We start from the raw sequence: 13,858 nt of genomic DNA, 5'->3' as shown, positions 1-13,858 counted from the left end.
TTTATATTTTGTTGTATTAAACGGTATCGAAATTAATGATTGTTACTCAAGTGAATGATGACATATGCTCATACACCGTTTGACATGAATTTGACAATGGCTATGTAATGATATGAAATTCCTCTAATGGTTCTGTTTTCTTCTATTAAAGGTAATTTGTTTCACTATATTCGATATTTATATTTGTTTAAATAATTGTTTGACTTACACTGAGCTTTTCATAAGCTTACCCCCAACAGTGTTTTAACTTTTCAGGTAAACCTTGAAATTAAGACTGGACTCAGAATTTGAAGAATCACCTTGGACCTCGAACTATTCTTAATAAGTATTATTAAGTCTTTATTAGTTTTGGCTTGTAATTTTTAATTATCTCTGGTGTAACGCCCCAATTTCTCAAATCTCGAAATCCCTGTTAGAAATTATTTTTGTGTGTCTGTAACGTGAAGGTATGTCTGGCTTAGTGGTCATATGTTCTGAGAGTGTCTGGGAAGTCATGGGTTCAAGCCTTGGCTTGAGCAAAATTTTGCTTCTAAGTGAATAAACCCTTGTCTTCAGCTAATAGACTTTTAAACTAAAATGAGTAAAGTATGACAATAAAAAGCCTGCTAGTCTAGTAGTAAGTGGCGTGTTAGAATGCTTAAGGGTCTTGAGTTCGAGCTGCTCTTTCAATGTAGGAAGTTGAGGTTGACCAAAACTCTGATGTTGGAGTGATTGAGTGGGGATGAGTAGCTGAATTTGAGGAGAGTTGGTGGGAGTGGATAGGGGGAGTTATCGGTTGAGTGTTATGGGGAGAGTTTTGAGGAGGAAATTAAGAGGTTTAGGAGGAGTGGGATTGTGGTGTCATAAGGGGAAGTGTTGTATGGTAGGGGGAGTTCATTTTTGCAAAATCAGTGAAGAGTTCATTCTGCTCTTCCTCTCCTTGTTGTCGACTCTAAGTTGTTTTACCGATTTCCTCCTCCTCTTTTCCCTCAAGCTTGGCTGAATTACTCTATTCCTTTCTCTTCTCTGTTTTCCCTCTCCATTCCCTGCTCGCTTTCATCTCTGATTCCTTGTTTATTACTGAATACCCTTCCCTTTTCTCCTCTCTTGACACCCCTTCATATTGATACTTTGATTGCTTATTGCTTATCTCCGTCTTTTTTGGTTTAATACCTCTTGTTTGTGACAGTTCTGCCAAATAGTGAGATTGTCTACCTCGCACCTTGGTTTTAGGAATACTCTGGTTGTGGCTGAATACTGATTGGTAACTCACTGTGGGCCTCTACTCTTTTGATTTTTCTCTTCTTATCCTAACACCGACTCTCATATTTGTCTTTGTCTTTGTCTTTCTCTTGGTCATGGTGATATTTCAGGTTTTGGTGCCACTCGTGGAGTGAAGGGGTTTGCTAGTATTCTAGAAGCAGTTGGAATCTTTCTCTCATCTCTCGTCCGAAGGTAATAATAAATTGACTTTAAGAACTAAATTGAATAAATTGTAAAACTTGAGTTCTAGAAGCTTTAAGCATGAAATTGAATTGAATTATTAATTAGAGGTCCTTAAAGAGTAATTAGACCAAGTTCTTAAAATTTGGACGAAAATAGGCTTGTGTGGTAAAAATTTCAAAGGAAGGTTAAAAGGGCAATTTGGTCATTTTGTAAATAAATGAATTAAAAAGGAAAATTAAGCCAAAATTGCTCATCTTCTTCCCCATCTAGCCAAATAGTAGAAGAAGCCATCGTTAAGGTTTGTGTTCAAGCTTCCAAGCTCATTTGTAAGTGATCTCAAGCCTCGTTTTTAATGTTTTATGCATTTTTGAAGTCCTCGTAACATGATCTACTCATTTCTACCTATATTTTGAGCTAGGGTTCATGTTTAAAAATTTACCCATGAATGATATGCATGTTTTTTTATGTCTAATGGTAGAAAATGAATGTTTGGTGTTAAATAAAAGACTTTTGCTAAGTGAAAATGCTTAAAAGGACAAAATTGTAAAAGTTATAAAATTTAACATAAAAGTGTGATTTAGTGGAAATTGTGGGCTGATATAGTTATAAAAATGATTTGGATAGGCTTAAAGAACAAATAAATTGAATGAAAATCATTTTAGGAGCCTTGGGGAAAAAGTGTAAATATGACAAAGTTTAGGGGTAAAACTGTAATTTTGCCATAATATGATTTTTGGGTCTATATGAATAATGTGAGTCCTAAATAAGCAATATTTGAAATGTTAGGTCAAGAAAACTGAGATTTGGGCTTAAATCGAGAAATTACGAGATTGTGGACTAAAATGAAATAATTAGCCTTGCTCGGATTCGAGGTAAGTTCGTATGATAATAATAATGCAATGTTATGTTTGAATTATAATTCTTTACTACCATGTGGACCTTTTTAGGGCTATTTTCCAAGCCTTTAGTCACCCTCTATCATCCATACACACTTAGAGACTTCAATGGTATTTAACAGGGCCTAATTATACTCTTAAACAACCTTAACATAACTCATTGCATGTTAACCTCCTCTCATCGGTTTAGTACATGCTAAATTATCCTTTTTGTATTAGGGATTAACAAAGCACATTTTACATTTTACCCTTAGACCATATTATAACCATAGACCATTATGTGCTATGTCCACTCTCAAATTATTAAGTCCCATTTCAATCATCCATCCATGATAACCTTCATCATCATATCTTATGAAACATTTAAGCTTAAACATGCATCATTGGTAGGTTAATAACCTACGTCAATATGAGCCATATCTCATGGTCATATACAAAAGAATAAGTATACCATTTAAACCTTTACATTGGCTAACAAAATAACCAAAACCCTATACATGCCATTAAACAAAATAAAAGTATCTATATACCAAAGCAGGTCAAGTCGATAGTGTGTTGATTCTCCAACTGTCTTCCAATCTTCACGAGTCCACGAGCTCAGTAAGATAGGGAAAAGAGAATGGGGTAAGCATTTATATGCTTAGTAAGTCCAGATAACTGGAAAGTAAACTTACTGGTTAATTAGCATACAATCATATTAGGCATTAATTCCAACAAGCATGAAATAGTTTCCCTATCACATGCACTCAATCATCAAGTTAGTCTCATAAAAAATACATCACGTCAATAATCTTAGATGAGCTCATCAATTCAATATTTCCATTTCTATTTCTCCTGTTAATCCCATTGAATTTCTCGGAAATCTCAATGGATAGCCCAATTACCGTCAAGTTATACAAGTGATCATCTCTAGTACGCACTCCGGTGGACCTTATATCTTACAGTGGGATTACCAATCCAGGCTAAATCTCCCGTAGCATTAACTCATAGAGTAATGTTGGGATTAACAGTCTAGGCTAAATACCTTTCAACGACAATTGCTCTCATTTGCTCGGATCTGAATTGCCAGTCCATGCTAAATTTAGTCCTCAATCGGATTACCTGTCCGGGCTAAATCCTTAATGCACCCATATTCTTCGAGAGGCTCGATCACTCAAGGAACACTTATCTAGGCTAGATCCTTTCTATTTTGAGATCATCGGATTACCCATCCAGGCTAAATCCTTTTCTACAACACATGCAGGATCTCATGTCATGTAAGCCATAATTTATTCGTCGGATTTTCCTTTCTATTTCAACCGAGACATTTATCATCTTTCATTCACACAAGTACATTACATAATTATCATGCAATGAATATCTAAGCTTTCATACATTCAAGAACACTCATGTTTAAGTATATTAAGAGTTTACTTCGGGTTACACGAACTTACCTGGTAATGGTTTCGGTTTTGTATTTCAGTTATTCTGAAACCTTTCATTTTCCACGATTGACCTCCAAAATTGTTACCTTGGGGTTTATATCAATAAAATTATATTATTAATAGACCACATTATTCGTTTTAGGCCTAAAACTCACCCCAGAGAAAAATAACCAATTTTCCCCTAGCCTTTCACACTTTTACAATTTAGTCCTAAGGCTCGTATAATGAAATGCATGAAATTTCTAAGTTACCCAAGCCTATCCGAATATTTTTCTTACCTATAGCGGCCCAGATTTTCTTTCATTTCACATTTTTCTACCCATTTTCACAACTTTTACAAAATAGTCCCTTAAGCCATTTCCATGAAAAACTACTTAGTAAAAGTTGTTTACTATCCTTTAAACTCTCATATTCCTTCATAAATCATCAAAACACAGACATCTCATGCATGGGTAAATTTTTGAATATGAACCCTAGCTTGAAATATGGGTAGAAATAGAGAGAACATGTTACGAGGATCTCAAAAATACAAAGAACGTTAAAAACAAGGCTAGGGAGCACTTACTATTGAGCTTGAAAATGTTGAAAACCCTAGCTATGGATACCCTTTAATTTTTTACAGCCATGGAGAAGAAAATGGCTGAATTTTGCTTCCTTTTTCCCTTTTTATTAATTTTATTGCCAAATGACCAAAATGTCCTTCTTTACTAAACCTTCAAACTTTTCCATGCATGCCCATTTTTGTCCAAAAACTTAGAAATTGGGTAAATTACTCTTTAAGGGCCTCTAGTTAACATTCCAAAGCAATTTCATACAAATTGCTTCTAAAACCCAAGTTTTGCAACTTATTCAATTTGGTCCTTAATTTCCAATTAGACACTTTACAGATAGAATTTCTTCATGAAACTTTAACACATGTATATTTTCATATCGTAGACCTCATAATGATCATGAAATAATTATTTTAACATCGGATTTGTGGTCACAAAACCACTATTTTGACTATGCCCTAATACGGGATGTTACACTTAACTTGATTGGTTCTTCTTCTAGCTCAACCCTTAGTTTAGGGTTTTCAAATCCTTCAACTTGTTTAGGACTGTTTGGCTCCTTATCAGATTCTTCTTCTTCAGTGTTTGTAACTGATTCAGTTTCAGTTTCATTTGTTGACTCCTCAGTATCTGGCTCAGTTGGTACTTCTTGCTCATCTTGATTCAGCTCATGCACCTTCTCTACTAACCTTTCAAGATCATGACTTGTAATGCACCCTCGGACATATTGCCCCTTCAAATTCGCTTGTGTTTTAACACGGGCCCCTAAGCAAAGTGAAGTGATTAATGATGGGAAATAAGCACTTCTTGTTTTTTTTTAGCACTATCATAAATCTCTTTAAGAATAATTTCCCAACATTAATGGACTTTTCTATCAAGATTGCATATAACAAGAGCATTCGTTCTATCGAGATGGTGGAACTACGTGAGATAGGCATAAAACTGTACAAACAAAATAAAACCATACCTTTGCTACTGGTTTTAGGTATTCCCTTCGGCAAGAATGGCTTCCATACTTTCTTATAATCCATTGGGATCCCGGATTTGTCACAACATCAAGTACCTATTGAAGGCAATCCCAATTTATGTTGTTCATCATAGGGTAGTACTCATCTTCTTCAACATCAGGTAAGTTAAACAAATCATTGATGGACTTAGAAGTAAGAGGTACCTTTTTTTCTGAACGATGACCTTAGTAACATATTGTGTGGACAAACTTGTATACAACTCTCGAACTAGTTCATCATCGGGAAGTGAACGAGCATCACAAAATAATTCCCACTTGAGAGCATTGATTGTCTTTGTAATTGGCACAGGGACAACCATCAAATCATTACTCTTTAAATTATTCTTTTTTCGGCATCATAGGTTGATGCTTCAAAATTGAATCAAATCTCTCTTTTACTTCTTCATCGATCACAATTGGGTTTTCAGGAGTAGTCTTCATCAATCTAGTTCTTTTGCGAGACATAGTATTTTCCCAAAAATTCGGCAAAGTTCTGCTTATAAGGGAAGAAGAGAAATCGGTAAATGGGTAGGATTTGCTTTGGCGAACCTTACGACGGCAAAGAGGTTGCAAAAACGAAGGTAACATGCGGCAACAATGTTGGTGTGCGGCGGTGATAGCGACTACATGCGGCGGTGACGTTGATGCTCCGGCGATTCTCTTGCTGCGGCACTAGGTGGTTTCGACAAAAGAAAAAAATGGACTAAGGGTTTCTTTAGAGATTTGAGGCTAGCAGCGCAAGAAGGAAGTTTAGGGATTTTTAGGGTTAAGCAAATTGCTTTAAGGGATATAAAAATTAGTAGAATGAAGAAGGGTTATATAGGGAAAACTAGGGCAACATGTAGCAAAAATTTAGCTACATTAAGGTTAATTGTGCGGCAAGCAATGGAAGTGGTGGCAATAGGTGTGGATTTTTCCCTCCTATTTGCTGTCTTGAGTCTCAAATTCAGACTACATTTACAAACTTATTTAACAAAGAGAAACTAATTAGTACTTGGGCCAAATTTGACCCCTTGTATTAATATAAACATTTTAAATTAAACAAAATAAATTAAACTAGAAAAAAAAACATTTTAAATCTTAATTAGAAAATTTCTTCTTAACAAATTACATTAAGTTAATTCCCAAGAAAGGTTGGAGGGTCACAGCGGTCCCGATTAAGTTCCAATCTCCTTAGACAGAATTAATTAAATGTACTAAATTAAGAAAATAAATTCTAATTATCTCAACATCACCATCCTAATAATGCTTGAGACGTTAACCATTACTTTAAATGTACCTCCGTAATTGTTATATAATTCAATAGCTCCATAAGGATAAACTTGATAGATGGTATAAGGTCCTTTCCATCAAGATTTTAACTTCCTAGGAAATAACTTCAGCCTTGAATTAAAAAACAAAACCTTCTGGCCTTATTTAAACTCGTTAGGTCGTATATGACTATCATGCCATCTTTTTTATCTTTCTTTACACATTTTGGCATTTCATAGGAAAACAACTTCAACTCTTCCAACTCATCTAGTTGTAACATCCTTCTCTCACCAGCTTGCTTAAAATCAAAATTCAACTTCTTCAAAACCGGTGAGCTTTATTCTCCAACTCTAATGGCAAATGACATGCTTTTCCAAAAACCAACCGATGAGGAGTCATTCCTAACAGTGTCTCAAATGTTGTTCGATAGGCCCATAATGCATCATTGAGCCTTCGAGACCAATCTTTTTTTCCAGGGCGTACTACCTTTTCAAGGATTCCTTTGATTTCACGGTTCACTCTTTCAACTTGCCCATTAGACTGAGGGTGATAGGCAGTAGCAATCTTATGCTTCACACCATATTTGTCAAGCAACCACTTAAGCCATGTGTTCACAAAGTGAGAACCTTCATCACTAATAATAGCTCTTGGTGTCCCAAATCATGTAAACACATGCTTATGTAGGAATCGCATGACTACCTTAATATCATTTGTAGGGTATGTTTCAGCTTCAACCCATTTGGACACATAATCCACAGCAACTAAGATGTATTTGTTCCCATACGAAGAAGGAAATGGTCCTAAGAAGCCAATGCCCCATACGTCGAATAATTCAATCTCCAAAATATTTGTTAAGGGCATTTCATTCCTCCGTGATATATTTCTGGTTCTTTGAAAATTATCGCAATTCTTCACATAAACATAAGAATCTTTAAATAGTGTAGGCCAAAAGAATCCTGCTTGCAAAATCTTTGCTGCAGTACGTGCATCACCAAAGTGTCCCCAACTTGGAGATAAATGGCAATGATATAAGATTTCGGCAATCTCACTTTTAGCTACACACTTTCAGATTATGTTATCTGCACACTGTTTAAATAAGAACGGGTCCTCCCAGAAATAATATCAACTACCATGACGAAATTTCTTCCTTTGTTGGTATGTCATTGCTTGAGGAATTATTCCACATGCAAGATAATTGCCAAAATCAGCAAACCAAGGTGTTTCATGAATTTGACTCACCTCAAATAAGTGCTCATCTAGGAAATTCTTGATGATAGGCACATTTGATTGAATTACCTCATCTTGCTCCAACCTCGACAGATGATCAACTACTTGATTTTCAATACCTTTTCTGTCTTGGATCTCAAGGGAAAATTCTTAAAGTAAAAGTATCCAATGAATTAGCCTCGGTTTCGTAACTTTCTTCGTGAGCAAGTATTTAATGGTCACATGGTCAGTAAATATTGTAACTTTGGTACCTACCAATCGATCTAACATCTGATCGATAAAAGGCAATGAAAAATGGTCCTTCCGAGTGGCTTTATTTAGCTTTCTGTAGTAAACACAAATTCTCCAACCAGTAACAGTTCTTGTTGGGATCAATTCATTACGCTCATTCTCAAGAATCATAATTCCACCTTTCTTCGGCACACACTGCACCGAACTTACCCACGAACTATCTGAAATAGGATAGATGATTCCTGCATCTAGCCATTTGATCACTTCCTTTCTCACAACTTCATTTATAATAGGAATGAGCCTCATGATGTAAGCACGCCCGGGGCATCCTCGAATGCATATCAAGATTCAATTGAGCTTCCAAAATCACCCATAACTCGAGGTTGTGCTAAGCATTTCCTAGAAGCTGTTTTAGCTTCTAATGCAAAACCCTGGTTTGAAACAAGGGCCAATACTCACAAAATCAGCTCGAAGCAACTATCCAAAGAACCTGTGCATTGTTGGCAAGCTGATCCTAGCTCATTTCCAGCTCCTCGAGCTCCGTCTAGCTCAACTCAGCTCATTTGAGCTCGTTTCAGCTTGTTTGAGCTCAACCGAGCTTACTTTCAGCTCATTATTTATTTCAATAAATTAAACTAAGTTTTAGTTTTATACTAATTAGTTTGCTACAACTCAATAACGAATATCCTAGCTCAAATAAGTTCATTAAATGTTTTCACTTAGTTTGAGCTAGTTGAACTTAATGCTACTAGTTAGTCTTTAATTAATGTGTTTAGTTTAGCTTAACATGATATTTATGATGTCTAGTTCATGCTTTTAACATGTTCAGCTGAATATACATTGGGATTTAATGTGTTCATGTTTCTTGTAGGTTCAATCGAATGTATTGAGTACATTTAATGAGATTCATGCACTGCTAGGTACATGGAATATAAGAGTTCACATGATATTTATGATGTCTAGTTCATGCTCTTAACATGTTCAGCTGAATATACATTGGGATTTAATGTGTTCATGTTTCTTGTAGGTTCAGTCGAATGTATTGAGTACATTTAATGAGATTCATGCACGGCTAGGTACATGAAATATAAGAGTTCATGCATGAACGATTTTATGCATGGTGAGCTAGCTATTGGTGATCCCTAAGCAACCTTTTGGCCAAGAGTTTCCACAAAGTGTCCGAATACATGAAGGAGCCATTAATGCAAGTACATGCATGGCTTAATACATCGTATGGAAGGATGCATGCATAACTAGTGTTCAATGGATGACATTTGAAGGAATTCATGTATTGGGGATGTTCATGCAAGTGGGGACTATTTTAAGTACATGTATTTGAAGATTCATGGACCGTAATTAAGGAAGAACATGAATTGGGACGTTTCATGCATGTATCATGAATATCCAAGATGTCCATTCAAGTATTCAAGGTACATTCAAGCCTTATTTGGCCAAGGGAGATGTAGGAGTATTAAAGGGCTGCACATTCATGAACTATGGCTTTGCTTCTAGGCTAAGTATGCATGAATGCATCAAGTGAAGCAACATGATGGTTCGGCCAATTCATGCACCCTCTTCAAGCATTGACCGAATTTTAATACTTTTGTGTGTACATGTTAAATACAAATATGAACAGAATTTAAGTTAGTGTGAACATCATAGATGCCGAATATCAATAGGCATCTTAGGCTTAAAAATAGTTTGCTCACCAATTTGTTTAATGAACACTGTTTTGTGAGGTTGCTTCCTCTCATATCTCGTACAAGTTTTGAAGACTTATCTAGTTTGTGTTAGTGGCGTCTACCGATCTTGTTTGAACTTATCACCAGCTTTGGTGTGGCGTTCACCTATCCATCTATCCATATTTTTCACCTTAACCATATAGGAATCGGGGTGACACTTTTTAGTGTTGAATCATTCCTAACGTTGAGTTCGTTTTCCATTCCCATTTCAAATTTCTTTCTTGTTAACCAAACCGAGCCTTCTATCCTTCATCCAACTTTGCTACCCTTAACTAAACCTATTGCTAATTCTACACTTCTTGAAACCTTCCGCTTATCCTATTCTATTTTTTTACTTCTATTACTAAAAACTTGAGGCACGAACAACTCTCTCGACTACAATCGGGCAACTAAGTGAATTCGACTCAACTACCCGAGCCGGATCATATCACCTCATTTGCCCATCATTCAAGCTTTTTCACCTTCCTCTAGGATAATTTTGTGCATGCAAAATGAACGGCTTATACCTCGAATATCAGCTATGGTCCAACCAATTGCTTTCTTAAATTTCTTTAGAACAGAAATCAGTTGCTCCTCTTGATCTTTTGTCAGTTCTACTGAAATAATCACAGGCAAAGTGGAACAGTCACCTAAATAAACGTATTTAAAAGGGGAAGAAAGTACCTTTAGTTCTAGTGTAGGTGGTTCTTTGATCAACAATTTGGGTTGCACAAATTCTCTGAATTCTAACTCCAATCGTTCAAACCATATGGATTGAATAAAATTTCTCAGATTGGCTTCGGCCAGAACCATGTTTTCTTCACTTTCTTCATCCTCCAAAGGGTCAAACCGTAAGGCTTTCTCCAATGGATCTTTTTCAAAATTGCTTTCCATAGAAATCAAGGTCTCTATCTCTTCCATAACTGAACACTCTTTCGTCGGATTGGGAAATTTCATCGCTTTAAGAATATTAAAAGTTACTTGATTATCTTGAACTCGCATGGTGAGTTCGCCTTTCTGCGCATTAATTAACATTCTTCCCGTGGCTAGGAAAGGTCTCCCAAGGATAATAGGCACTTCCTTATCTACTTCAAAATCTAGAATAATGAAATCAATAGGAAAAATAAATTTATCGACTTTTACCAAAACATCATCAATTTTTCCTTCAGGGTATGCTAAAGATCGATCCACTAGCTGGAGCGTCACAGTTGTAGGTCTTACTTTTCCTATCCCTAGCATCTTGAAAATAGACTTAGGCATCAAGTTTATACTTGCTCCTAAGTCACACAGAGCTTTACCATAGTAAGATTCACCAATGTTATAGGGTATCATAAAGCTTCCTGGATCCTTCAATTTCGGTGGCAGCTTATTTTGTAGGAATGCACTGCACTCCTTTGTCAAAGCGATAGTCTCATACTCACTCAATCGTTTCTTCTTGGATAGTACATCCTTCATAAATTTCACATAATTTGGCATTTGTTCTAAAGCCTCCACCAATGGAATATTAATGTGTAATTGCTTCAGAACTTCCAAAAACTTCTTGAATTGTACCTTAAGTTTTTGCTTGTGTTGCAGCAATATTTGCAGGTATGGAGGTGATAGAACTTTTGGTTGAATAAGAAAACTCTTCTAAGTAGGTAAATCTACATCCAAAGAAGATGTTAAAGTATCTGAATTCACTAAGTTAGGATTTACCTTGTCAGTCTTTGTAGATTCTGATTCCTTTGGTGTAAGAATTTCAACAACTGGTTGATTCTTCTCAACGGGCTTATCTTCGACCTCAATCAATCGGGATTCCAGAATTTTACCACTTCGCAATGCCACTGCCTTGATATGTTCTTTACCCAAATTTTTTAGATTCTCAGTATCTCTCGGCAAGGTTTTTACAGTATATTACGAAGCTCCGTAACTAACTGGCCCATTTGGTTTTCCAAATTTTTCAGTGTTGCTGCTTGGTTTTGGATTAAAGCATCATTTTTTTCCATGTATGCTTTTAAAAAGTTCTCCAAACTATTTAATATCTTAGCTTGAGGTGGTTTTGGATCTTGCTGATTAAACCCTTGAGATTAGTTGAGTCTATGCTGCATAAAGTTGTTGTTTGGTTCATTTCCTTGGTTGCTTCAAGAAAAGTTGAGGTGATTAAGCCATGAAGGATTATAGAAGTTGGACTGGGGTCTTTGTCCTCTCCTATTTTGGTGTTGGTTCCCCACATAGTACATTGACTCGGGATTCAATGGGCAATTCTTGAAAGAATAACCTTCCCCATAGTACACACAGGAAACTACTTCAAATGGACTTGGTATCTAAGCTGCAAAATTATTAGCACTATTAGCAGTAACTGCTTTAACATAAAGGAAATAGATGATACTTGAGCTAATAACGAAGTGAGAGCATCAACTTTATGAACTCTAGCTATACGTCTTCTTGAAGCTATTTGATTTGTTAGCCATTGTTAGTTGTTGCTCGCGATCCTCTCGATGATTTCATAAGCCTCATTATAAGACTTAAACAAAATTGCACCATTCGCAAAAGCACCTACCATCAATCTTGTATGTGCATTGAGACCATTATAGAATGTCTCCAACTGGATACAATGAGGAATCCCATGATGAGGACACTTATGAAGTAACTCCTTGAATCTCTCCCAAGCCTCATACAAAGACTCGTCATCCAATTGTCGAAAAGTTGTGATCTCGTTCCTCAACTTAGCATTATTGCTAGGCGAGAAATACTTAACCAAAAATCTCTCTGCTAATTCTTGCCATGTAGATATGGAATTTGGTGGAAATGAATTGAGCCATGCTCGTGCTCAATCTCGCAACGAGTACGGAAACAACTTCAACCTTAGTGTGTCTTCAGTCACACCGGCTATCTTGAATGAATCACTCACCTCCATAAACAATCAAAGGTGGAGATATGGATCTTTCGTGGGCATACCACTAAATTGGCCCACCGTTTGTAGCATTTGAAACATCACTGGTTTCAATTCGAATTGGGTTGCCTCAATATCTGGTATTTTAATTCCTGATTGTAACTCATTAAAAAGTGGCACAGCATATTGTCTGATGCATCGATCCCTATCATCAGCAATGAGGATGGGATTTCGTACATGATTGGCTTCATTACCTTGGTATTGATTTTGATTTCCAAGGTCCATCTCGACTTCTCTTTGAGCTGTTCGTTCATGTCTTCTTTGTTTGAAAGTTTGCTCAATTTTAGGGTCTACTGGGAGTAAATCAATAATCTGATCTATACTCATAAACACCTGAAAAAAAAATCACAAAATTAAAAAGAATAAGTTATTGAAAATAAATAATTTCACAAAGAATGACTATGGCAACAGTTGACAATCCCCGGCAACGGCGCCAAAAACTTGTAATGCTCGGGTTTGTGCAAGTGTACACAGTCGTTATCAAGTAATAAGTAAGTATCGAGTTATCATCTCCACAGAGATTGTATTCATGCTAAGTCACTCAATTATAAAAATATTATTAACAACTTGGTAAATAGAAACACAATTTGGTTTGGAAGTAAAATTTATGTAAAATTAATCTAGATGCAATGATCTCTAATGTGATTTACCCTAACATGCAACTATATGAATGAAATAGATTTTAGCAGAATTAACACAATAAACAACAATTATAACATAAATAATCTAGGACAACTACTTTAATTAAACTCAAATTATTATCAACATGCTTATCAATATTCGGAAAAACATTCCATGGCAACTCGATCTTTCATGAGTTTGGAAACCATATTAGGTCCTTTCGGAATCATTTACTTAGTAAATACACATTTTACTGATCCTTATTTACTAAGGGTTTCTTAGTATTCATGCGAAGTAATAGGGACGTGTTAGGTTTGAAACAGTTTAATCACACAAATCTAAAAACTATGCAAATAACAGAGCCTAGTTAGGGTTGTTATGTAACCTGCAATTTAATCAAGTTAGGATCTAAATTGAGCATGCACATTTCAATTATGCGTCCACTAGCCATTGTCTGGTTAGGATCGCTGAGCTAATTCAAGTGTATTTCAATCACGTATGAACGAAATACAGGCTTGATTTTAATTGAAAACATGATCGATTGAGGCATAAACATTATAAGCATGAATCTAA

The 13,858-nt window shown here is 35.9% G+C and overlaps 1 non-coding gene across 1 annotated transcript; it reads left to right on the top strand.

The window, feature by feature from the left end:
* The first annotated feature begins 12,332 nt into the window (after positions 1-12,332).
* LOC128285905 (small nucleolar RNA R71) lies at positions 12,333-12,439 on the top strand. The gene has a single exon (XR_008276452.1). It is a non-coding gene; the product is annotated as a small nucleolar RNA R71 (small nucleolar RNA).
* The last annotated feature ends 1,419 nt before the right edge of the window (positions 12,440-13,858 follow it).

Source organism: Gossypium arboreum, chromosome 12 (assembly GCF_025698485.1).
Source record: "Gossypium arboreum isolate Shixiya-1 chromosome 12, ASM2569848v2, whole genome shotgun sequence".
NCBI lineage: Eukaryota > Viridiplantae > Streptophyta > Magnoliopsida > Malvales > Malvaceae > Gossypium > Gossypium arboreum.
This window is presented reverse-complemented; position numbering and strand designations above follow the sequence as displayed.